Raw genomic sequence first — 24,874 nt, 5'->3', positions numbered from 1 at the left:
ATACATTTTTTTTCTGATAAAAACATACATAAATTCAGTCAAACGAAAAAATTCCATAGTTGCCAGCAACATTAGTATAAGATATATTTCAATTCAAATTCAAATTTTACATTTTCATACAGGAAAACAAAGTAGCATATATATATATATATATATATATATATATATATATATATATATATATATATATATATATATATATATATATATATATATATATATATAAATGTAAAATTAAAGGTTGTTTTAATTCAAAGATTTTCACTGGACACAAGAAAGCAAACAACAGCTAAGTAAATTATGTAAAAAAAAAAAAAAAATGTAATCTAAAAATCCTTATCAAAAATTTATAATATCACCAAAACTTACTATACAAAATGCAACTTTGCACCAAAGCCTATGTCAAGATTTGGGGAACAACACAGATATTAAGTCTCTTCAGGGAATAATTCTGTCCACTGGGAAGTGTCCAGAAAGATGGAGCAGTAGCCACTATAAGTCCATAGCCTGGGAAGAAGCACTCCACCTTCCAAGTGTTGGATGCTCGGTTGTACACTTCTACTTCCACACCGTAGCTCGCCCTCCATGCCCTTCCAGTGCCCCAGTCACGTACATCTTCCCACCTAGAACCACCAAATCCCCATTTTCATGAGAGAGTGTGTAAAACTGAATCTGGGATGAAAAACAGCAAACATAAACAGCAGTGGTTGGTCTCAGCAGAACATGAGTATTTAGCTAACTAAAAAAATATTCTCTAATACTCACTTTTCCACATATTACCTCTGGGTTATACAAATAGACTTTTTGGTGTTATCTGCTACGAGGTAAATGACTCCTCCATAGAAACCGAAAGGGAGATGAGAGATACTTAGGATAAAAAGGGGAACAGATGATACACAGCTATCTGTTGAAGAAGAACAAGAGAATTAACAAAAGTATACTCAAAATACATGGTATTGAACTGAAGTCATGACTAGATGTTGACAAGACTCCATGAGTGAATATAATTTACACTCTGTCTTGTGAAGTTTTGTACTGGCTCAACATAGTCTTTGTAATATGGAATTAGAAGTTTTGTTATGACAGACTTAGTTTGTTTTTGCTGGATACTCGTAATGTCTATTATTAACTGTTAACCATGGTGACATGTGTTGTCTCTTACCTATGACAGGATTGTAGCACTGCATAGTCAGGGCATTATATTTAACAGCGCAAGAACCAATGAGGTAAAGCTTTCCTTCACATGATGTGGCTGTAAAGTTAGTCACATACTTTAGCGCTGGGCCCGTAAGCGTCCAGCAATTACTGAAGGGGTCATAATGTTCAACTTCAACAAAATCCATTGTAGTTCCTGTCAATGAAAAGACAATGCAGTGTCTTACATAAACATGTTCAGTTCTACATATACACTGACCCAAAATATTTGTCTGAAGCCTTCAGCTGCAAACCCGATTTGTTTTCTACTCCCCAATTACATAAATCTCTCCATTAAGGGTTGCAGAAGAGTGGTTAGTCCTGGGACGCAACATCGGAGCGACTGTGACCCACTTGCCCTCACGAGTAATGTACTTCCAAGTCTCTGTGGTGGACCAGGTGTTGGACTGAGACCCTCTTGATCCTCCTGAGACTCAGAAAACACACATTTTTTCTCATTCAGATGAAGGCTACGCTGATTTATTTGAATAAATTCTTAGCTCAAAAGGGAGGTTCAAATGTCCCAGTTTGTGAACATCGCCTTAAGTTTCCTAGGTCATCATCACATAGTGAATGTTCTGCTTCACATTTCTAAAGTGTTGTAAAAAGTTTCAGGTCTTATGTGAGTCTTAGTAGGATTGTCTATAAGACAGGGACTGTTTTATCTTAACATCTCCAAATCCTCAATGGAGATGACATTCCATTCATGTGTGGAATAAAACTATGAATCTCACTGATCCTTTCCCAAAGGGCTTAGTCTCTATAAATACCCGGAAAATCTGTGGATTTGTTTTCTCTAGGTAAAAATAGAAGTTGTCTCCTGTTTTCTTTTTTCCCTTGTCATTATGGTTGGAGACTATACAGTCCAGACCAACCAATCAGCAAATTATACATTTTCCAATAAATACAGTGAAGAAATCATTTCATGATATAGAAGCTACAGCCTCTAGAAACAGCTTAAAATTTTATGGACAGAGTTTGGCTCACCTGTGACATACACATTGTTGTTTAAGGAGACGACAGAATAACCCCATTTATTGTAGTTGGGAAAATCAGGTAGCTGAAACCACTGCCCTGTCAAAAAAAAGAATAAAATGCAAACCTTACAAATGCAAATGTATACAGCATGCAGATCGAAACAGAGTAAACAAGATGTTATCACATCACAATTCAGGTAGTACATGACTGTTGACACTTAATACTCAAAGGTTCAGACACTTACTTCATAAAGACTGTTTCAATATTTTAGAATGATAATAAAGTGAAAGATTAAAAATAATACATCTTCAAATCTAAATACAAACATTTAAAGAGATAGTTGACACAAAATTCCATCATTAATTACTCACCCTCATGTCATTCCAATCCAGCAAGACCTTTGTTCATCTTGGGAACACAAATTAAGATATTTTTGATAAAATCAGTGAGCTTGTTGACCTACACAGACTGCAATGCAACTGTTCAAGGCCCAAAAGGTAGTATGGACATTGTTAAAATAGCCTATGTGGCATCAGTGTATAATCTGTAATGTTATGAAACTATGAGAATACTTTTTGTTCACAAAGGAAAAAATACTTTCTTGTTAAGTCTTTAAAGCACATTCGCAAGAGTGCCATAATGTATATGTGTGCTTTCCTCTGCTTCCAAAGAAGGTGTAACAAATGTGTTGTGTTACGGTCTTTGAAAACTGATTTTCTTTTCTATTTGTAACTATTAATTGAACCACTAATGTCACATGAACTATTTTAACCATGTCCTTACTTACCTTTCTGGGCCTTGAACATGTCAGATGCAAGGTGTCTGGTCAGACAGCTCATAGATTTCATCAAAAATACCTTCATTTGTGTTCTGTAGAGGAATGAAGGTTTTACATTTTGGAATGACAACAACATTTTCATGAGATCAGTTTCATATTTGGATGAATTATCCCTTTAAGCATAAGCTTCTAGAAACAAATATATCCAGGATTATGATAAACATAAGTTAAAGAGGTAACATTGCTGATATTCAACCAGCTATGTATTTTAAAATGTCAGTAGTATATGTAAATGAACAAAGGGCACTCTTTTTCTGTTACATGCATTAAAGCATCCATATGTCAGCAAATTCTAATATGATGTAAAAAGCATGTTTACTGTAGAAATTTGCAAATAAAGTCGAAATGTTCACTGAAGTTGTCCTTACCAAGCTTTGGGTTGTAGAAACCACAATTTCTGGGTGCACCCTACTGTCTGTGTCTTCATCTTCATCCTCATCCTCATCATCCGAGTCATCCAGCGAGCGGCCACCCATCACAAAACAAAACCTCCTGCAGGTTGAGGGCATTCTGGGTCACTCTCTGCTCTGACTCACCTCCTTTCATTTCTTGTTTCTGAAGGACAAAAATAATAATTTGTCGTATAGAACATTATGTTTTCTATTAAACATAATAATTCAATATTTTCTATATTAAACAATTTCTATATTAATAAATTTGTCTGACCTCTCTACATGTTCTCTCTATGAACTCTTTGGATTCTAGTGAGTCTTGCACCAATGACTCTTTCAGCAAGTTCTCAGTGAGGTAGGATTCTGTGAGGAGGAAAGCTTAACCAAGTCCAACAATTTCTCGCAGATGGCAGATCCGATTGTCTCTACAATGCCGAGCCCAGGCCAGAACAGCCTCGACACAAGACCTGTCATCTCTTATATGCAGATCCTCATCCTTCAGGCAGGCTGCCAACCTGTCTTTCTCCAGCATCAAGAACTCCTCATGTTGCTGCACTGCCTCAAAATTTTCAGGAGGAAGCTCCATGCTTTGGCGACAACTTCAGGGCAGCCATGGATCTCTCCAAACTCAAGGATTCCCCAAGCAGTTTGTGGCATCTATCTGGTGCTGCAGATATCGACTGCATACAGTACGAACGGTGTGGAACTGGAGCTGGCTGGATGTGCAGATGAGTCCCTCTACATTGTTTTTATTGATGGTGAGTTTCCCTGTGTATGCAAAGTCCAGCAAGGATGACAACACATTGGGATCTACATCATGAAGCTCAACACGAGCAGCAATACTCTCTACAAAATCTCCTGAGAACATGGAACGGAAGTAGTGGCTGCAGAGAGCAAGGATTCCCCGGTGACAGGGGAAATCTTGTCCACCTGCGCTCAAGGTGACATCCACAAGTTTGGGTTGAGAACAGAGAGGAGCGCCAGGCCCTCCATGATACTCTGGGATGGGAAGAGAGACAGAAGTCTAGATCGTCTATATTACGCACCATGACGACACTTTGACCTATGGCCTTAATGCATTCAGGGCCAGCCAACAGATGTTTTCAGTGTTTACCTACATAGGACAAGACAAATGGGTATAATCAGTCACATGCAATCTGATTGCGACATTCATGATCATAGCAATGCTGAGCCTCCTATGACCTAAGGACAAATTTTCAGCCTTTCTGTTTGGTAACAGAACATTTCAGGAACAAATTGAAGAGAATGAAGTCATGTTAGCACATCAATATAAGTCAAATTATCAGACGATTATCGCCAGAGTTAAAAAGGGTTCTTGCCAAAGACAATATATCTGATAGGCACACTGGGAGAGTATAATTCTGAGAACGAAATTCACTACCATTCAAGATTCATTTCTTTGCCTGAGAGAATTCGCACACAAAACACATTTAAAAAATCACTGGCAAAACAACAGTGGATGTTTAACAATTCTTTTTAACAAGACAAAACTTGAACTGAACTTACCTGTTTGTGAATGAAAGCAGAAATCATACATTATTTAAAAGTTCTTGTTTAGAACGTAGACTTTTTTTGTTGCTGCTGTCTGAGATGGGGACACATAAAGTCTTTTGCAGAGTCACTGGGACAGCATGCTTGTCTTTCACACTGCTATTTTTAGGCCAGTCAATCTGGGGGGGCTATACTCAGAATCTAAATAGTACTGTTAAGCTCCCACCTGCTCTTAAAGAGATACACACAACTTTCTGTATAGGAGTAAACAGTCAGATGATCATTTATTTATGAATCACTAGAGTAAGCAGCCTCCAATATTGGTGCAAATGAAGTCTCTAAATATCTGGTCCTCAAGGAGTAACAAAAACTTAACAGAAAAGGGCATTAAATAATTTTAAATCTCAAAGTTAATTCTGACAAAAAGACAAACACTTCAGTTTATGGCAGTCTTCTACCTTGCACTCCTAGAAAATTGGAGAATAAATGGCAAAAGCATACCTTACATGTCACAACTGTATAAATATTGGTACAAGTTCTACATCAAATGCAAAAAATACATATATTTAAAGATAATAAGCAATCTCTATGTACATCCCCCGCCCCTAAAAGGCTTATTGTCATTCCTCAAAATCAAATATCTCAGCCTCCTTTTCTTTCCAGAAAGCAAAACTACGGTCAATATATTTGCAAATCTCTTCATTAGTCAGACTACTGATATCTGCATTATTTCTCAGGACATCGCTCTCATCTGGGGTAGGCGTCAGCCACAATGACTTTAGGCACAGGCCTCATTTCTACAATCGTCGTCTGTTCTGAGTGTTCAACCTCTGGCTGGCCTGATCCATCTCCAAAGAACTTCACTTTAATGTCCTCAAATCCATCCTTCCATTCCCGGTTCCCCACCTCAATGTCCTGTATTACAGCCTTGTGAAAATCCCGCACAGTCTCCCAGGTGAAACGGCCCACATGGTCGGAAAACTTCAAAGCACAGCAAGTGTCTCATTTTCCTCTCATCTGCTGGCAAGTCTAGCTCAAGTATGTGAAAGTAGCCAAGCATGAAGAGGTCGAGTGTCAGGGTGTCATAGTCAACGGAGGAGATCCATCCACATCGGGGCAGGAACTGCTCAGGTGAGTAAATTGCTTGCTGCCGGTTGAGTCTTCAGATCTGCCGTGATGGTACAAATGAGATCATGCTTCTCCAGTTCCCAATCATCTTATTGATGGCACTTCTCTGCTTAAAGAAGTGCCCCAATTTTGCCATTTTCCATAGCATTCTTTGGAGAGATATCTAAGCTAGCTTTGCGTTCACACTTGGCTTCTTGGATATATCCAGTGAATCAACGCTTTGCTTTCTCTGAGCATTTCTCACAGTCACCGTATAAGCCGACTTCTTCCAGTGACCCAGAACAAGACCACTGTCGTTCCTTGCGTAGGGTTGTACTTTCCATGGCATCACTGATGACATAGTCGAAAGATGAATCATCAATCTGGTCAACCTCTGGTCTTTGTTCTTGTTTTTGTGAGACCTCATCTGAACCATTTTTACTGGTTCTTGCTCTTGATCACCTAATGATTCTGTCATGCCTGAATCATTTTCTCTGAGAATCGTTCTGATTCTCAAAGTTGGATTTTAAGTTCCTCACAGAGACCCCAAATTGTTGAATCTCATTTTCTATTTTTTCCCTCCTGCCCCTGTTGAAGGCTTTTCTCTCAGATGGCTGAGAGAAGACACTCACAAGCTCTGTGTTTGGCATTTTGCAGTGGGGCTGGTCTGTTAGGTTGGTCATAAGTAATGACATACTCTTAACAATGCCTGAAATCTGGTTACACCAAACGGGTAAGGGAGTCTGTGTAGAGTTCTTGTATTGGGTGTTGACTGTGATGTTGACGATGGGCGCGGGAAGAATGTTTCGAAGTTCTTCAGCCAGGCGAGCTAGCTCCATTTCGTAGCCTTCGCAGTTCTTTTGCATTGAGACACTCTCAATTTGCTTCTCTAGATAAATGAGGTCATCCTCTGTTAGAAGCTCTCCAAATGGACCCAGGATGGCATTGTGAGCCTGGGAGAACCTCCAACTGTCCATCTTTGTATATTTAGTACTACTTTCCTGTTAAATAATATAAAAGTCTGATTAAAAGTCAACATGGAGAAAGGTTCAGTCAGAACATCATGTCAAATATGTATTTAAAAGACATGTAATGCAATATTTGTAGCTCACCTTTAACCTCTGGGTTTCTTGGTCAAATAAGCTGGCCTGTAGCTGTCGTACCATCACTTGTCTTTTCCATTCCGCTATAGGTCTTCTTCTCATCGTTGCATGGGCACGAGGTAATCAATATCAGACAAATTAGGCTCCTCTGTCGGTAACACCACCATTTTATTCTAAAAGAGAAAAAAAAAATATTGTTGAGTACTGTAGTTCAAAATTACACTTAAAAATTACTCCAAATGAAAACTTTGTCATTAATGACTTACCCCCATGTTGTTTCAAACCTGTAAAAGCTTTGTTCATCCTGGGAACACAATTTAAGATATTTTAGATGAAAACCAGGAGGCTTGTGACTGCCATTGACTGACAAGTAAATAACACTGTCATTGTCCATAAAAGTATAAAATACATTGTCAGAATAGTCTATCCTCCATCAGTGGTTTAGTTGTAACATATTGAAACTACGAGAATATTTTTGTATGGAAAGAAACAAAAATAATGACTATATCTCTATCACCATAGCACCATTTTGTATCTGCTGAGTATCCACTGAACGCAATGAAATAGTGTACTCTGTTTTCCGTTGAAACAGAGCAGCATATGCTATTTGCATCAAGTGAATATTCTCCAAAATGGCATTATGGTGCCAAATTCTTAGGTAGATTCATTATTTTTGTTTTCTTTCCATACAAAAATATTCTTGTAGCTTTATAATTTTACGGTTGAACCACTGGAGGAAGATGGACTATTTTGACAATGTCTTTCATACTTCTCTGGACCTTGACAGTGTTATTTACATGGCAGTAAACCACAAACCTCCCAGTTTTCATCCAAATATCTTAATTTGTGTAAAAAGTTTTTATAGTATCATGGTTCAAGTAATAATCAAGTGATTAATGACAAAATGTTCATTTTAGGGTGGATTTTAGGTTTGTTCATAAACATTAGTGTTTATGAACTAACAACCATATATTATTGGATCCAAAATGTAAAAAAATGTAAAAATGTAAAAAAAAAAAAAAAGATTGTTTCCAGTTAAAGTTACATGTGATCATACAATTACCCAGTACATTTTTGTTCACACACAAAGGCAAGTTTAAAAACTAAAGGGACCCAGTTTGGTTATAGAATGCAGTTGTCATGTAACTCTATATACCATTCTGATACAGGAATGACAACTGTATTCTGCTAGTGTGTGAAGACAACCTTAGACTCAATGTTCATGAGAGAATGTGGATGTAAATTTCTTAACTGAAACTGTCAAATCTGCTGTGAGTCCTGATTTCTTAAGGCTGGCAATGGATTTTACATTTCCCAGTTTCATTTCTCCATAAACAGTTTCCTTTCTCTGGTACGGGCTTACTCGGAGGCGTACTGGAACTAAGGTTCTTCACCACTGCAATGACAATCAGAACAAGAACATCATTTGTTACTCTCATCTGTTTCAGTTATGTTCTGATCATATTCACATAGGCTTATTACCATTACTCATTGAACTGGAATTAAGTCATCAAGTGAAATTAAGGAAGGATGAGTCAATGGTGACAGCAGTGCCCACAGATTTTTGTCAGGATTGCAAAACATACATTTACAAGAGCAATAGAGTTATTAAACAGCCCCTTAGGGCTTTCTCACCCGAAGTGGCCATGTGGATATTCTGAAAAGTGTTCCCATGTGAGGTGGAAGATGGAGGCGAGGGGTAGTGGTAGAAGGGGAGGAGAAGGTGGGTAACGTGCTTGAGGGGAATCTTCTGTCTCAGGATGCTGGTGGATTGAAATTAAATGGAAAGTCAGCCATTTGAAAATGGACACTTTCTACAGCCAGTTATAATCCCTTAAAGCACACTTTTCTGACATAATATTTCTATTCCAAACATTTTAAGGCATCATTTGAAGCAATAAGGAAGTCAATGAGGATTAACAACTGTTTGATTACCAGTATACTAAAAAAATATGTTCTTATCTATTTTAAATAATTTTTGAGGCAAACTATTCCTTTAATCCAACACAACAAGATTGCCACATTGATGAGTGTTCCCATGTGAGGTGAAAAAATTGTTTGTTATTAGCAACATGCTAATAACAAACTATTTCAAGTTGTAGAGGGCATATGGAGCTGTTTCTATATGTTTGAAATGATGTGCTATGCTGTAAGGACACTGTCTTAGAAGACAGTTACCTGTCTTGAACTTAAGCAGAGAAACTGGTCACTAAATTGAACCTTAACAGAGAGTTTGATTGACAGGCAATCTGACCAATCAAAACACTTTTGTCTTACAAACCAGACAGGAGAGTAGATTAACATTGGTGGATTTGAACTTGAAACAGTGTCTATTGACATCTTTTCAAAGTTGAAAGAAGACCTTCTTATGTTCATTCATGTTTATTTCAAGCTATAAGTAGTAAAGAAGCAGATGAGCACTTTATGTGCCACTTGAACTGAGGTACTACAGGGATATTTCATATGTCAAGTCCCAAAATATGGTATTTATTGTTTGAATATCTTAAAATGAGCAAATTTGGAAGTTGAGACTTTGTTTCATACCTAACGTAACCTGCTCTGTCTTGTCTGTTATTACATTATCAGCTCTCTTTGCTCTGTGATGTATTTTTCACTGCATGAGAGCATGTTGCGTGTAGCTTGTCGGACAGCAACAGTAACCAAGGGGTGAGTCTTTTGCGAAGGGTCAGTTGTGGAACAGATGTAATAATAGCTGCTTTGTCATTCAAACTGTATTATTTTTCAAAAACATATAAACCTCACCATAAGACTGTCCATGGTTTTGTGCATGATAAGTTATCTGTCTGTAATAATCAGAGCTGGGTTGCGTGACACAGCCGGTTTCCTCTGAGCTCTTCCTCTATAGTACAGTTCTCCTCCAGAGGTTGGGCAGCTGGACAGACCTGCAATACAAAGAGCTTTTATTATCATCTAACATTTACTGATTCAGGTAGTGTGCCATCAAAGCACATTATTTCACACAGACCTGTAAAGCAATGAAATAGGCCAATTATTGCCATTTGATCCACTACACAGCAGAACATCACAATCATACACATGAAAAACAGCTATTTGTGGTCTTTCTTTGTGCAGTGTTGTGGTCGCAGAGAGCGATACAGTAAGAGGGGCCCTAGCTGGGGGCAAAATAGTTGTACCTGAGCCCAACATCTAGATCCCACTTTACCAGAGGGAAAATGCAGAGTATATGGAAACATTTAGATCACCGCTGATGAAACTGTAATATCCTAATGGAGTCCATGCAGAATGCATATCAAATGTGGCTCTCAAAGGGCTCTCTGTAAAACACACACACGCACAGAGCATCAAAGTGGAACACTGATACGCCGCAGCATGCTATTTTGCTTTGTCTCTGTGAGGTGGTCCTCCCAATTTCCTCTTGCACAGCACTTTGATGTCCAAACAGCACGAAATGCGCTGTGACACGGCTTGAGGCAAAGGCAGGAACACATTTCCCAGAAGTTGTGCAATTCATAAATAGATCAAATTGGGGAGGTGTAATGTGGTATGTGGGGCAAAACTACATAAGTGGAATCTCTTTCCTTTGTGACCTCTGAGCAGCAGTTCAGTTCCTCACTCACGATCAGGATGCATCTGTCTCTGTGTGAAAGACTAATCAAAGCCAGCGAACACCATGGCACATTTGGTTTTCATCAGCTATCCTCTTCTGTGGCTTAGGCAGTGGATGCTGAAGTAACATGGTCCTCCCATGCTCTTCTCTGCCTCGTGGGCCACACAAACACTGATGGAGAGAGTGAGACTACAGCAACAGCATCGAATCCATATGAATATGGTATTATGGTGGAAACCCTGGCGATAGCATAGAGTCATACATAAAATCATTCAAATATGCCACACATTTATCTGAAAAAACAGAATCAGAATGGGCCTGCATTTGTGTAAAGTTTTGGTTAAGGTTAAAACCTCCTCAGCTCTCTGCTTTCTGGAAGAATTCAAGACCACACACTTGTGTTGATGCATAAGCAATACGTTCTATGCTAAATCACTTTTACACCTTCAGTTTAATAAAACATGATGAACATGTTTGACAGTTTTTAAATTTAGAGAATTGGGTAAAAACCGCTTTCTAAAGTGTCTACAGCAGCAAATCGTCTGCGCTGGAAAGTTTACGTTAAAATGGAGAAAGAATTATGAATGAGCTTTCTATGTTAGCTGTTTTCCATTAAAAATTGATATATTCTATATTACAAATAGTAACTTGGAATTATGCAAGCAAGCTAAACTTCTACCCAATAAAGCAACTGTTTTGCAGATTAAATGGAAAAGAAGAAAAGCTAATATCAAATGAATTTTTGATCGTGCCTGCTCTTTTACTTTTGCAATTATTTAATGCCCTTTCAAATCTAAATATCTCATACTGCATATTGCACTTTGTGATACCAAAGTATTTAGTATTTAACATTTTCAGGTTAAGATATGCTGTTTTGTTTTTAAACTATTTATACAAAGTATTATAAAATTAGTCTGTAGATTAAAGAATGTTAACATATTTAACCAATCGGATATAAATAATAAATCCTTATTCTTTACTTTAGAAGCCTTAGCTGTGAACTTTCAAAGGCACAATATAGATACTGCAATATATTAATACATATAACAAAAAGACTACAATATGTAGAAACCTTCAATAATCACAAAAACAACAACAGTGCATTAGCTGTACAAACACAACATGCATTTGAAGCACAATAAAGTACTTACAAACTACCGTCCTCTTAAAAGTCGATATCCACACACACGCTTCGATCACTCTGATCACTAGATAGTGACACACGATGTGAACACCAAACCCAAAGATGTGTTGACTCCATCCAAACCATCCCAACAACTGGCTATAGCCCAACAGACAATAAACAATAAACTCTGATAGGAGAATGTACTTAATAATTTATACAGTGGATTGGGTAGCCGGCAATGTCACTAATGAACAAACCAATCGCACATGCGAACAAGCAAGCAGTGTGATAGAAAGCAGGAGACTGTCAAATCAGAAGGAGCGGACAGAGACACTGTATCTCTTTCATTCATTTGTTGTTTTTTGATCTCTGAAACCACATCAGACCGAGACGTGACCTTATACACATCAACACTAATCAACGGGAAAGAAAAACATGTTTTCAAGTCTTAGCCTGAAAGATGGGGAATTGCATGAGCAGAACCTTTCCATTATTTGTTTAATAATGTATGCCCTGGAAAAACAGGTGGCAATACAATCAGGCCAGTTAATTTATTCTATCCAGCATCAAAAATACGACACCTGCAGACCCTCATGACTATGTGTGAAGGCCAATAAGTCAGATAATTTGAGTGCTTTATGAAAAGGCAAGGTTAGTAGATGCTGTAAATGGTATTTAACCATTTCAAATGAATATGTCATAGTATAAAGAACACTCTGAAAACCAAATTAAACCAAATTGAATATAAAAATGTCTGTCATGTGTTTTAAAAACCATTTTATTCTTTTATTTATTATGGACACTGTTTTTGTCATTGACCCAGGTGCTTTCTGGAAATCTCAACAAACAACACTCTCGCGAAATAAAAATGTGTAAATGTTTCCAGTAAAAGAATGGTATTTAGTAGAAATAAAAAATGTGTCAGATTTAGATTTTGTTGTTGACATCAAAGGCTGTGAGTCAAAATGAAATTGTGCAATTTTGGGGCCAGTTCATTTAAGCTAGTCAAATTCATGGATATGCCCCACATCTGAATATGCATACTTCTCTAGAGGTAATTCAAATAAATAGAATGCCCAAAATATTCATGATACAGTAGGTGATCACGACATTCATAGACATAGTATTTCTAAGAATGCGCATCAGATTTTATTGTTAAAATTCAGAGCATATGAAAGTACAAGAATTCAGAAACAGCAATGCCCTTATTTTGGAAGACCTTGTAGAATTCAGCTTCAGGATGATATAAATACATTTCAGTCGATTAGAAAAAACTACTTTTGGTGCTGTAGTGGTAACACTTCATTTGCTTCACTTCATTAATCAGTGTACCAACAAACTTTAAGACAGCTGCCTTAAAAGATGAAAAAAGACATTTGAAATGAAGACTGCTTATAGCGAACCCTGAATCTGCAGGTGCACAAAAACATTTGTTTGGTGTGCCATTGTACATTCTCAGTTACATGGTAAACACGGTTCCATGTGTAGCGGACCACTAAAAGGTCAAAGCAATCAGAGCATTCTTGAGATATGACTGAACATTTGATGAGAAACACGTTGAAAGATTCCTCTCAGGGGGTAAACTCGTAAAAAAGCTCCCTTACCACCCCCTAGTGGCCGATTAGTACTGGCATTTCTATAAAGGCCCCACGTAGAAGCAAACTCTCCAAGCATTTTTATAATGCTTGAAAGTACCTGCAATAAACAAACCACCGAGCTTCAATGTTCATCCCAATCTATCACGATTTTTGTTGTTGTACTGAAATAAACCTTCTTTGGGATGCCAAAAGAAACGCATTTAATACAGCTGGCCTCTTAATTCCCTGCCCAAATAAGATGGGAGGAAAGCATATATGCGTGTTGTAAAATAAACCCTTGATCTGTTTATTTGATTGCAGCTGTCTCAGGGAGAAGGCGCTCGCACTTTGAGCGGAGGGCCGTGCTCAGGGAGGGTGACCTCTTTGGGATGAAACCAAAACATGAGGAAATACCTAGCACGCAACTCTCTGGCCAAACGCCCAAACAATCCATTACAGGCACCGTTAGGAAATGAGATGGCCTGTCCCGAGCACTCTGAGGTGGAATAAAACCTTGTGAAGTACACTACAACTTGCAATACTATATAAGCGGACCAGGAGGAAAACTAAAATGCTTTATTCCTGAAATAATGCTGATATGGACCATACTTATATGGAGAGTCTTTCCATGGGGAGGCCTGGGAAACAATTTTGGGTCAATGAAATACAAGAGAGTGTCCTTGATAAAAAAAAAAAAACTGAAAAGTCTAGTGCCAAGTTCTTTTGTGAGAAAACTTTTGTGATACACATATTTTCAAGAAATCTCATTAATTATACTTTTCACGGAAAAAGCCTAACATTTAATTCAGGAGGTACATTTACAACCTGAACTAACTTGGCCTTGCCATAAAAAAAGGATTTTTTTAAATATGACATCAGGACACTTAATGTCTATCTATTTTTTATTTTATTTTAAAGGTCTGAAATCTACTATTTAAAAGTTTGGGGTTGGTATGATTTTGAAGGACGTTTCTTTTACTAATAATAGCTGCATTTATAGGATCAAAACACAGTGAACACAGTAATACTGTGAAATATCATTACAATTTAAAATAACAGTTTTCTGTTTTAACATGTAATTTGTTAATGGGATGCAAAGCTCAATCTTCATCAGCCAATACAGTCATCAAATTCTCCAGAAATCATTCTAATATGCTGATTTGGTGCTTATTTTCAATGTCACAAAAAGCTGCTTAATATTTTAAATATGTTTCGGGTATTCTTTGATAATCAGCATCCTACTGACCCCAAGAGGCAGTGTTTATTAACTTAGACTGTACATAAGGCTAAATCAGCAAAAACAACATCTTCTAATATGTATTTATCCAAGGCAGTGCTGCTTGATCAAATGGAATTTGGGTTAAAGGAAAAAAGATAAACAATCAGGATGCATGTTTGAAGCCAACAAACATCCTGTTCTCCAACCGATTTGATAGATCAAGTATCTGTTTCCAAGCATTAGAATGGTAAAAACCTGAAACCGAACCCTGTGGATCCCATAACCAGCTCAGCCCCGGCCCTCTACCTGAGCTAGGCTAGAGAGACGGTAACTGATACACCCCAGCACGTAGAGAGAGCAAACGGCTGCATCTGATGCTTCAACAGCCTCCCTTCACTAATTAGATCTCCATTGTTGGGACAGGCGGCTTCATTTTTTGACATCTAGCAGCACCCTGAGTCTCTCACATTGATAAAGGAGCAATGAATAGCTTATTTATTCATGCCTATGTTGACAGGGAGCTTATATTACTACATAAGATCTATGGAAAAGTGTGACCAGGGTGACAGGAGACCATGCAATTAATTCTGTGAAATCTCAGATATGGTACTTCAAATTTAATGAAACCTAATCGAATTCTTAATTGACTTTGACTTTACAAGAACTCTTGTACTCTTTTTTTTAATAGGCTCTTTTGTAAGTCCCTGGAGTTAAACGGTTGAGTTTTACCATTTTTGGATCCGTTTCGTCTTCGTCTCTGGACGATAGCACTTTTTAGCTGTAGCTTAGCATAAATCATTGAATCTGATTAGACCGCTAGCGCCGCGCTCAAAAATGACCAAGGAATTTCGATATATATCCTATTTAAAGCTTGATTGTTCTATAGTTACATTGTGCACTAAGACAGAAGAGAAAAGTTGTGATTTACAAGGATGATATAACTAGGAACTATACTCTTATTCTGACGTAATAATCAATAATTTTGCTGCAGTATCATGGGTGCAGCAGGCGCAATGATATTAAACAGCACCTAAAAATAGTCCCTGGCATTTTAAGGCAGCAAAGTTATTATAGTAGTAGTTTCTAGTTATATCAGCCTAGAAAATTGCGACTTTGCATTTCTGACGGTCCTAGTACACAGTGTAACTATAAGAGAGTCAAGTCTTAAATAGGAAAAATACGGTCATTTTTGAGCGTTATGCTAACGATTTAATCAGCTGCAATGCTAAGCTGCAGCTAAAAGTGCTACCGCCAGATCCGGAGATCGGCTGAATGGATTCAACAACTCTAATACTCAGCTGTTTAGTATTTAGTATAAGTCCTAGATCTGGCTTTATTTGTTTTATACTTGAAACAAAAGAAAGTAGTTGCTTTATGGTTCCAGACCAACTTGGACATGTGGAAAAACTTTTTTAAAATTATCTGACAAAATGAAAAAGTATTTGCAGGTTCAACCATGGAAATCAGCTTGTAGTCGGTATGCTTACAATTCAACAGCTGAGTAACCAATATAATCCATAGAGGTTTGTATAACATAAATTTATGGCCTGTACCTTATACAACATGTTTATTTAAAAGAAATTAATATTCAGCTGCTCTACAATTTGTTCATATGGATTTTAGCTCACACATTCGGTATTAGCTTGTTAAACGTGTTTTATCAGCTAGGTAAGGTATGTTGAAGAGATCCAAGGAAGAAAAATCTTCGCTTCTTGAATGGGAACAGCAAAAACAGCTGCTATTTCTACCGCCTATTAACGCAGATGGACATCTTCAAAAAAGAAGAGAAAGAATGCACAGTTGTGAGATATAGTAAATCACTAGAACAGCAATATCCCCTTAGACTGATCCATCAATTTTGTGGAATTAATTCCTTTCCAATGTGGTTTAGTTGTTGTGCCCGCTCTGACAGCGCTACCATGTTCACCCTTGAAAAATTTATGACTTAAATTGAGCAGCATCTTATTTACCACGTGAAACAAGAAGGCTGAGAGGCCATTGAGGTCCACTGCACACAAAAAGCTTCTTAGAAAGTAGGTGCTACATGACACCTTGAAAGTTACTGGCTTGATTTTCATAGACGCTCAGACATGTCAATCAAAACAAATCAATCATGGAAGATCTGGATGCAGGACAACTAAGAGAACTGACCTTTTTGTCTTAGTTTATCCATGTGACACTTCAAGGTCTTTAACTCTCTAATGCATGATGCCAACAACAAACCATTTTTAAGCATTCGTGGTATGATGTTACATCCAAACTGTGCGACAACGTTTGACACTTTCTCATAGTTACACGCCTGTTCATACGCTTTTACATTTATAACAGCACGTGATAGTATAATTCAATATGACTGACAAAAATGGTAAAGTAATATGTACCTCAATTCTTTGTCAGTAGTGTAGAATCTAAAGAACTCTTTTATTCTGCAGTTATTTATCTTAACATAATATAAGTACATTCAGTGTACTCTGCGCTGTATATATTTGTTCCCACTTACATACATTTTTGAATATTTACATTTAAAATAAGATACTGTGGGTTACAGGTTTAAAACAGTTACAAATGATTTTAGATTATTTACAAATTGACTTACATTACTTTACACCTTACAGTACATGCATGGCAGCAGATCTCCAGCTTACTTAAAATAGGTCTCATTGGTTTTTTTTTATTAATAATTATTTTATTAAATCAGTAGAATAAATACATTTCATATAAATAAATAATTGGTTAATTATTATAATCTTGTTTTGAAGTAAAAATTTTATATTAGGATAAATACAAATAAATATCATCCTTTGTCATGATAATAATTAATAATAATATTAATAATTCATAATCAACGCATCAGAGAGTTAACACTGCACTGGACCATGAATTATATTTTAAGTCAATTTTAATAGCTATAGATATAATTAAAGTAGATATAATTTCTGACTTTTAAAAAAAAATTCTCGAAATGACGTTAATGTCAACCATGGCAAAACATATAGCGTTGTGCTTATACTTACTTATGTCACTACTTTCAATATTTCCACAATCAAGATAGGTCAGCATGAAATTTTTAAATAATGCCATGCCAGTGTTTCATGCGTGTTCCCTTTGACTTTAGAAAAACTAACTTAAATGATCAACATACTGAAGTCATTCTTTTCTGCCAGCATAAGAAATCGACCTTACATTTCTCTCCACAGAGCGAAGGTATCTGGCACACTCAAAGTGGCCGTTGTATTCAGCCAGATCAGCAGCCGTGAAGCCATCTACATCTCTTTCCTTTGGGTTGATCTGGTGACCCAGGAGGATCCGACAGCACTGGGAAAAATGTTTTATACGATTATTGCAACCTAACATTGTTTTACATTGTTTTAGACACCACAGACCAGACTCACATTCTAATTTAAACCCACCTCTATCTCCCCGTTCTCTGCTGCATCATGTAGAGGAGTGCCCCCCCAGAAATCCTTCTTGACCTTTGATCCCATCTGTAACAACCTCTCCAAGATGCCACGATGCCCCCCACTGGCAGCAAAGTGTAAAGCAGTGGCCCCTTCATTATCTTGACTAGACAGGCTGACGTCTGTGAAGGACACCTGAAAGGGTCCAAACAAGTACAGCACCTAGAGTAGAGCTTGTGACACCAAAGCATATATTTGTAGAAATAACTACCTGGTCTCATGGCATGAACGCACCTTTTTAGCGAGACACGAAATATGTACCAATAAGTACATATCACTGCAGTTATAAACACTAGAGGTAGCAAAACTCAAATAACTTATACCTTTTCACCCAAATTTAGTTTCAACTAATAAAGCATAATTTTTGCATCACACATATCCAGCTTCATATCTATAGGTTTTCATAGACGGTAGGTTTGTTCGGTAACTGACTGAGTAGACGAGGAGTAACTATCTTGTGATTTGACGAAACAGTTCAAATCTGTGTAAAAGTTGAAATGGTAGGACTGCATTAACAAATGTGTTTTATATTAGTTTTGCATTTGTTAACACTTTTGGGTAGGTTTCGTGTTGGATTTGGTGTAGGGCATATTTCCATGATAGAGCTTTAACTTTTGGCAACAGTCTACAGATATTTCAGTTCTGAATCGCAACAATAAATACCTATATCAACGTTATAAAAATGTGCCAGGGTTCACAGATCGAACCTGTGTTTTAACACTATTCAGTTGACAGGTCTTCTTTTAAACTGCGGCGGAACGTGCAGTAAGGTCCATGAAAACGGTGTTGCGCAAAAAGTGCACAGAGGCACATATATTTATGAGACGAGGTTGAGAAATAAAATATAACCCACCAGCCATACCACCAATGCATGGTGGCCCATGTGAGCTGCAGCATGTAGCGGCGCCATACCGTCTTGGGCTCGTAGATGCACGTCAGCTCCACACTCTTTCACCAGATACTCCACAACATGTTGATGTCCCTCCTGACAGGCCAGATAAAGCGGCGTAGCTCCCATATTTGTCTGTCGATTAACACACCTGAGAAAACACCAATTTGGATGCTTATTCATGTGGGTTTTGAAGGCTGATAAAAACGTAACTTTTGGAGTAAAAATCTCTTGGCTTTTTGGTATTCATGTCTTATCTGTGGAAGACATGCATTCTCCCTTCATTTAACAACTGGTGATCTTAGCCTGTGTGGCCATCAATATAAGATTCGCTCACTGGGTTTGATTGTTGCGGATTCAACCATATTCAAACATATGCTAAAGGCATCACAATATATAAGGTCTGGTAAATCAACTATTTTAGCTAAGGATAAATAGAGCAAATAATTGTCAATGTCCTCTACTGTTAAACCAATTACTGCCTGGATATTAATCACTGGAGGCTAATTTAAAGTTCATGGGATCATATGGAGCTGTTCATTTATGACATCAATTTGTAGCCAGCTCAGAAAGGGGAATTCGCTATAGGTTCCCTATAGATTTATAGTTTCAATGGGTTTTTAAGAATTTAGATCTTTTTTACTACAACATTCACTGCTATTCAAAAGTTTGGGGTTGGAAAAGTTTTGTATTTGATCAGAAATACAGTAAAAGCAGCAATATTGTGAAGTATTATTAAAATGTAATATAAATATTTTGGACACATTTTATTTTATGGTCTATTTCTTGCTATTATGAAACCATTAACTATGACTTTTGCCTCTATAAACTCCTTATTTGCTGCTTATTAATATAATAATACTACTACAGCATATGATAATGATTCCTTGAGGTGTTAAGGGTTCAAGACTTTAGGTTCAGGTTCAGTGACAGTGAGAAGCAGCTCTGACGGTTGACTTCCAGTATGTTGTGACACGTGACAGACAGGGAGCATCCATTATACACCAGCTCTCTGACTCTCACATGGGATTTTCTAACCCCTAAGGTTAATATATGCATTCCCCTGGCTATAAGTTAAGTTTAACTTATCCACTACACAAACACGCTTCTATTTCATCCTGAGCACGTCTCCGTGTATCAGTTTCAGATGTGGTCATGCTACAGACGCAACATGAATCTGTACATGCGTGACAGAAACAGGATCTTGTGATTGATAGACTTACATAAAACAACTGATAATCAACTTCGGGCTCTGAAGTGAATTAGTTTGATGGGGTTTCACTAGATCAGATCAATTCCTCTTCCTCCTTTCTATTAAATCTAAAAGCTATGCGAACAACTGAACCAACAGAGGAAAATGAAGTAAAAATAAAAAATAAATAATAAAGTAAAGTTTTGTTGTTACTATTTTTTAAGGAACGCCTGAATTTTTATATATTTTATTTAAGGTTTAGTTACTTAAGTACATCAAGTTAAACTAAATAAAAAAATAGAAATAAAGTAAACATTAAAATAAAATAAAATAATTTTATTTTAAGTAACCATTTTTTTCTTTAATAGTTTTAGCTTGGTATAACTATAATAACCACGGCTTACACAAAATCTGTTTTAAAAAGACATTTTAAGGCACTCGCAGTGCACAATTAAATAACTGGAGCGTGTGACCTACAAGACTAGTGACCCAAAACAGTTTGTCACATGCTCCTTTACATCCACCTCCGCCACATGAGATTAATCTCTGTCATTACTACGTGTCTGTGTTCGTAACGCTGTACCCTGGAGCTTGACCAATCAGCAGCCTCAAGCAGGTGAGGTCACCCTTTGCTGCAGCATAGTGAGCAGGAAGAGCACCGCAGTTTGTTTCCACGTCTGCTCCGCTCCCACGAGACAGCAGCCAGCGGACAGCTTCCACCCGGCCGAAGCGTGCAGCGAGATGAAGCGGAGACGCCCCGCCAGAATCCTGATCCTGAATACATGCAAACAAATAAGAATAGCATAAACAACAATACCTTACTTAATGATTCTTTTCTTTGTACACAAATAACTTTATATTACTTTATATTTACTTTATATAACTATGCATTACTATACATTAATTCTCTCCTTTTTCTTTTTAGAAAAATATAGTGTCAAACGATTAATTACGATTAATCAAATTCAAAAGTTTTTGTTTTCATAATATAGTTTATATTCTTACATTTTATATTATATATAAATATACTGAACATATTTTTTTCTTAAATACATACATGCATTTATATTGTCACACGTGGACTCCTTTTTGTTGTTGTTTTTGTCGTGTGCCATGTGTTCTGTGTGACCTACTTTAGTTAATTGTCTTAGCGTCTTCACCTGTGTCTTATTTATTAAGTATTTACCTTGTGTATTTAAGTCCGGTGGTTTCATTTCTGTTGGTCAGATCTTGTCTATGTTTCACGTGGGTTTAGTTCATCTGCCCATCTGCCCATCTGCCCTTTTTGCCTACCTGCCTGAGGTACTTATCCTGTACATGTGTATGATTAAACTCGTTTATTTTATATTCTCGTCAAGTGCTCCTTCACGCTAAACCACACCGTGACATATATATACTTATTATATACAAACATAAATATTTTTATTTACAATGTTGATTAATATTGATAATACTAATACATACCTCTGTGTGTGTGTGTGTCAGATTTACCTTTATTTATTCAGCCAACAATAAGAAGAATAGAGCCTGATTAAGACAGTTAAAATCTTGAAAATTGGCTTGAAAGTAATCTTACAGGAAGGGCCCCTGCAGTATGGCATGTCAAGGTCATTAAAATTACATTATTAAATTATAAATATTTTCAAAAGGCATGTCTACACAAAGTTATTTTCTAAAATTGTGGTGCATGCTTTAAACTAGATTTGTATCATTATGACCCAAGCTTTTTGCTACCACAGCATAGAAGATAATATTATCAGATACAGTTTGACTAAGCAGTGAGGAGTATTTCTTGTTTATTCTTTTTTACTGTGATAAGTAAGAACACAGCCACTTAAAATCATGTGCCGACAGTTTGGTAAAGAGCTGTCATTGAGTCATAAGCTGAAAGAACATTCAATTTGATAGAAGTCATTTCATGATGTCATCATAACACCGTCATAGCAACCATCAGTGTGTATTGTCCATTCTGCTATAAATCTACTGCTGCTGACACAGACCCCGTTCCTCTACGGGCCATCACTCCACTACTCCGCCAATGTGATCAAATTAGTGTAGCCATCTTTATTTAATCAGACTAAGGAAATGTTCATTAATAATTCAACCACATACAACTTTGACCTCACCTTGGCAAGCATGGGCTTGAAAAAACCCAGATGAACACCCAGGAAGACCACCAACCAAGAATATTGTTATCACTTTAAGTCCATGATAACAAGGCACTTAAAACATCTACTTTAATACAGCACAGCTGGCCATAAATTAGATCAAGAGGTTGTCGATGTTAAAAGAGCCGGTTTGCATTAGTGTGAGAAGAGGTGGTGCGGGGGGGTCTTGGAGCAGCGGTATGGCCTGTACTTCCCTGGTAAACAAACAGTGTTAACGGTTAGATTGAGCCCCCTCTAACCCATCTGGTCGTGATTACAGCGGTCATGCAATACTACTGAGCAAAGAGTAAACAGAGCAAGGGAAAGTGATGTAATCACACCATTCACACCGTTCTGCATTCACACCGTTCCTGTATCGGCTGAGAACGACTTATTATGTAAGGTGCTATATTTGAAGCGGGTTTTGCTTAGCTATGATATCTAGGAATTTGCCTGGCCTATGACCACACCACGCACTGTCAAAATAATATTGTAGTTTGCACAACGCTTTTACAATATAGTATGCAGGTCTGAGATGCTTCACCATAGCTGAATTTATTTGATCAAAATCTTTGAAATGTTATTTAATCGTAATTAAAATGTCATTTATTCCTGTAATTACCATGCTGAAATTTCAGGAGCATTACTCCAGTCTTCAGTGTCACACGATCCTTCAAAAATGTGTACGATATGCAGATTCGGTATCCAAGAAATATTCCTTTCCAACATCAGTGTTGAAAACAGTAGCTGATTAAAATGTTTGTTGAAACTAGAAAGTTAATGCGTCCATCGCCGAGCAAAAGGCTTCATTTCTTTCAAAATTAAAACAATCTTTAATACTTTAAATAGAAAGTTGCAAGCAGATTGCAAAAGAATGACGCTGCTATTTTGAAATACATTGACAGGGAACAGTATCCAATAGCTGTAAAGCTTTTCCTTTAAAGATAAAACGAAATAAAATTAAAGCTAGAAAAGTAGTGGCTTATACTTGAATACTACAAAAAGATACACACCCTAAAAACAACTGGACAGCTTATCACCATTTGGTGACCTAAAAAAATTTATCCATTTTTGCTGGATCAACGGCAGAAGATGTTTCTACACATTGACATGAGATAACCTGTGGTTAAGTCCATTGATTTGATGTAGTTTGGGAAATCTAATGATCTAAACTATATACCAACTGATATACCTCTGATCCATGAGGTCAAAGGATTGGCAGACAGAACTGTGCTGAGAAGATCTGGAGAAGGCTACAAAACTTTTTTTGCTGCACGGAAGATACAATGGAGCATGACTTGCATGAATCTTTAATGAAGAAGTCTGGATAATGATGAGGATTCTTAATAGAGCTGGGATTGAGGGTTTGCACGGCAACAGAGATTCAGGGTAGAAAGAAAGCTCAACACAGCAAACTACAATGACATCCTTAATGAGAAACCTGGTTTAGAGCACTCCAGGCAAAAGGTTTTTCCTTCCAATTGACAGTGACCATAAATACAAAGCTTAGACCATGCAAGAGTGGCTTGGACTTGAATAGAACATCTCAGGATAATTAAAAACAACTGGACAGCTGATCACCATCTAAAAAAAATTAATCCAAAATCCATGCTATTTAAGAAGATAAGCAGATTTTGTGGACTGTCTTAAAATAATACATTTCTTTCAAATCTGTTTTTGCTCTCTTGTACCTCCACTGAAGCTAGTGGTGACCTCTGCCAAAGCAAACAGTGCTTCACAACAGAACAAGCAGACAGACAGATTTGAATATTTTAATGCAGTCTAATTACAAAATGGTTTCTTAGTTGTAAAAGCATTTCAGAAGACTTGAATATCACAGAACATAAGTCATACTTGGACTACTTTTATGGTGGTTTTGGTCATTTTTGGAGCTTGACAGTCTGGTTACCATTCACTTTAACTGTACGGAATCTTTTGTGGTTTTTGAAAGAATGTAAATGACCCATTTGAAAAGCAACTCTCGATCCAAACTCTGTCCACAACTTCTCCACTCACCTGTACATTACATTTTGCCACCTGCACGAGCCACTTTAGTTCCCGGGTGTGACCTGTAGCTGCAGCATCATGGACAGGTGTGGCTCCATTGAGGGCCCTTGTGTTAGCATCGAGCCCTGCTTCTGCCACAAGAAAACATAGGCAGTCCAGCTGACCACAGCGCGCCGCATGGTGCACCAGTCCCGCCCCCTGAGCATCCACAATGCTGACGGTAAGACATCCAGTTTCGGCAAGTTCCCTGAGGCTCTGCAGGTCTCCCTCTCGGGCTGCAGCAATGGCCTTTTGGAGCACCATGTCAACCCTACCTCTCCGCACCTGCGCAAGCTGCCTTTGACTGGATCCGGACGCTGTCTCGAGCAATTCAACCTACCCCCCCAAGGCACACATGCACACACACAGACACACAGGGGAAGCCGACACCTAACCGTCTGCCAGCTGGCGGGGTTAGGTGAGCGGAGGAGAGGAGCAGGTCTGGCCCGGTGAGCTGTAAAGGTAATGAAAGACGTCACAATGCACCAGTGCTCATCGTGGCCCAGC

The 24,874-nt window shown here is 37.6% G+C and overlaps 2 pseudogenes; both read right to left on the bottom strand.

The window, feature by feature from the left end:
- Positions 1–1,460: 1,460 nt before the first annotated feature.
- On the bottom strand, positions 1,461–5,023 carry LOC122346836 (annotated as a pseudogene).
- A 511-nt stretch (positions 5,024–5,534) lies between these two features.
- LOC122346834 lies at positions 5,535–24,734 on the bottom strand (annotated as a pseudogene).
- Positions 24,735–24,874: the final 140 nt, after the last annotated feature.

The sequence above is a fragment of the Puntigrus tetrazona genome, chromosome 6 (genome assembly GCF_018831695.1).
Source record: "Puntigrus tetrazona isolate hp1 chromosome 6, ASM1883169v1, whole genome shotgun sequence".
NCBI lineage: Eukaryota > Metazoa > Chordata > Actinopteri > Cypriniformes > Cyprinidae > Puntigrus > Puntigrus tetrazona.
The sequence above is the reverse complement of the archived record's forward strand: the minus strand, read 5'-3'. Positions and strand labels throughout refer to the sequence as shown.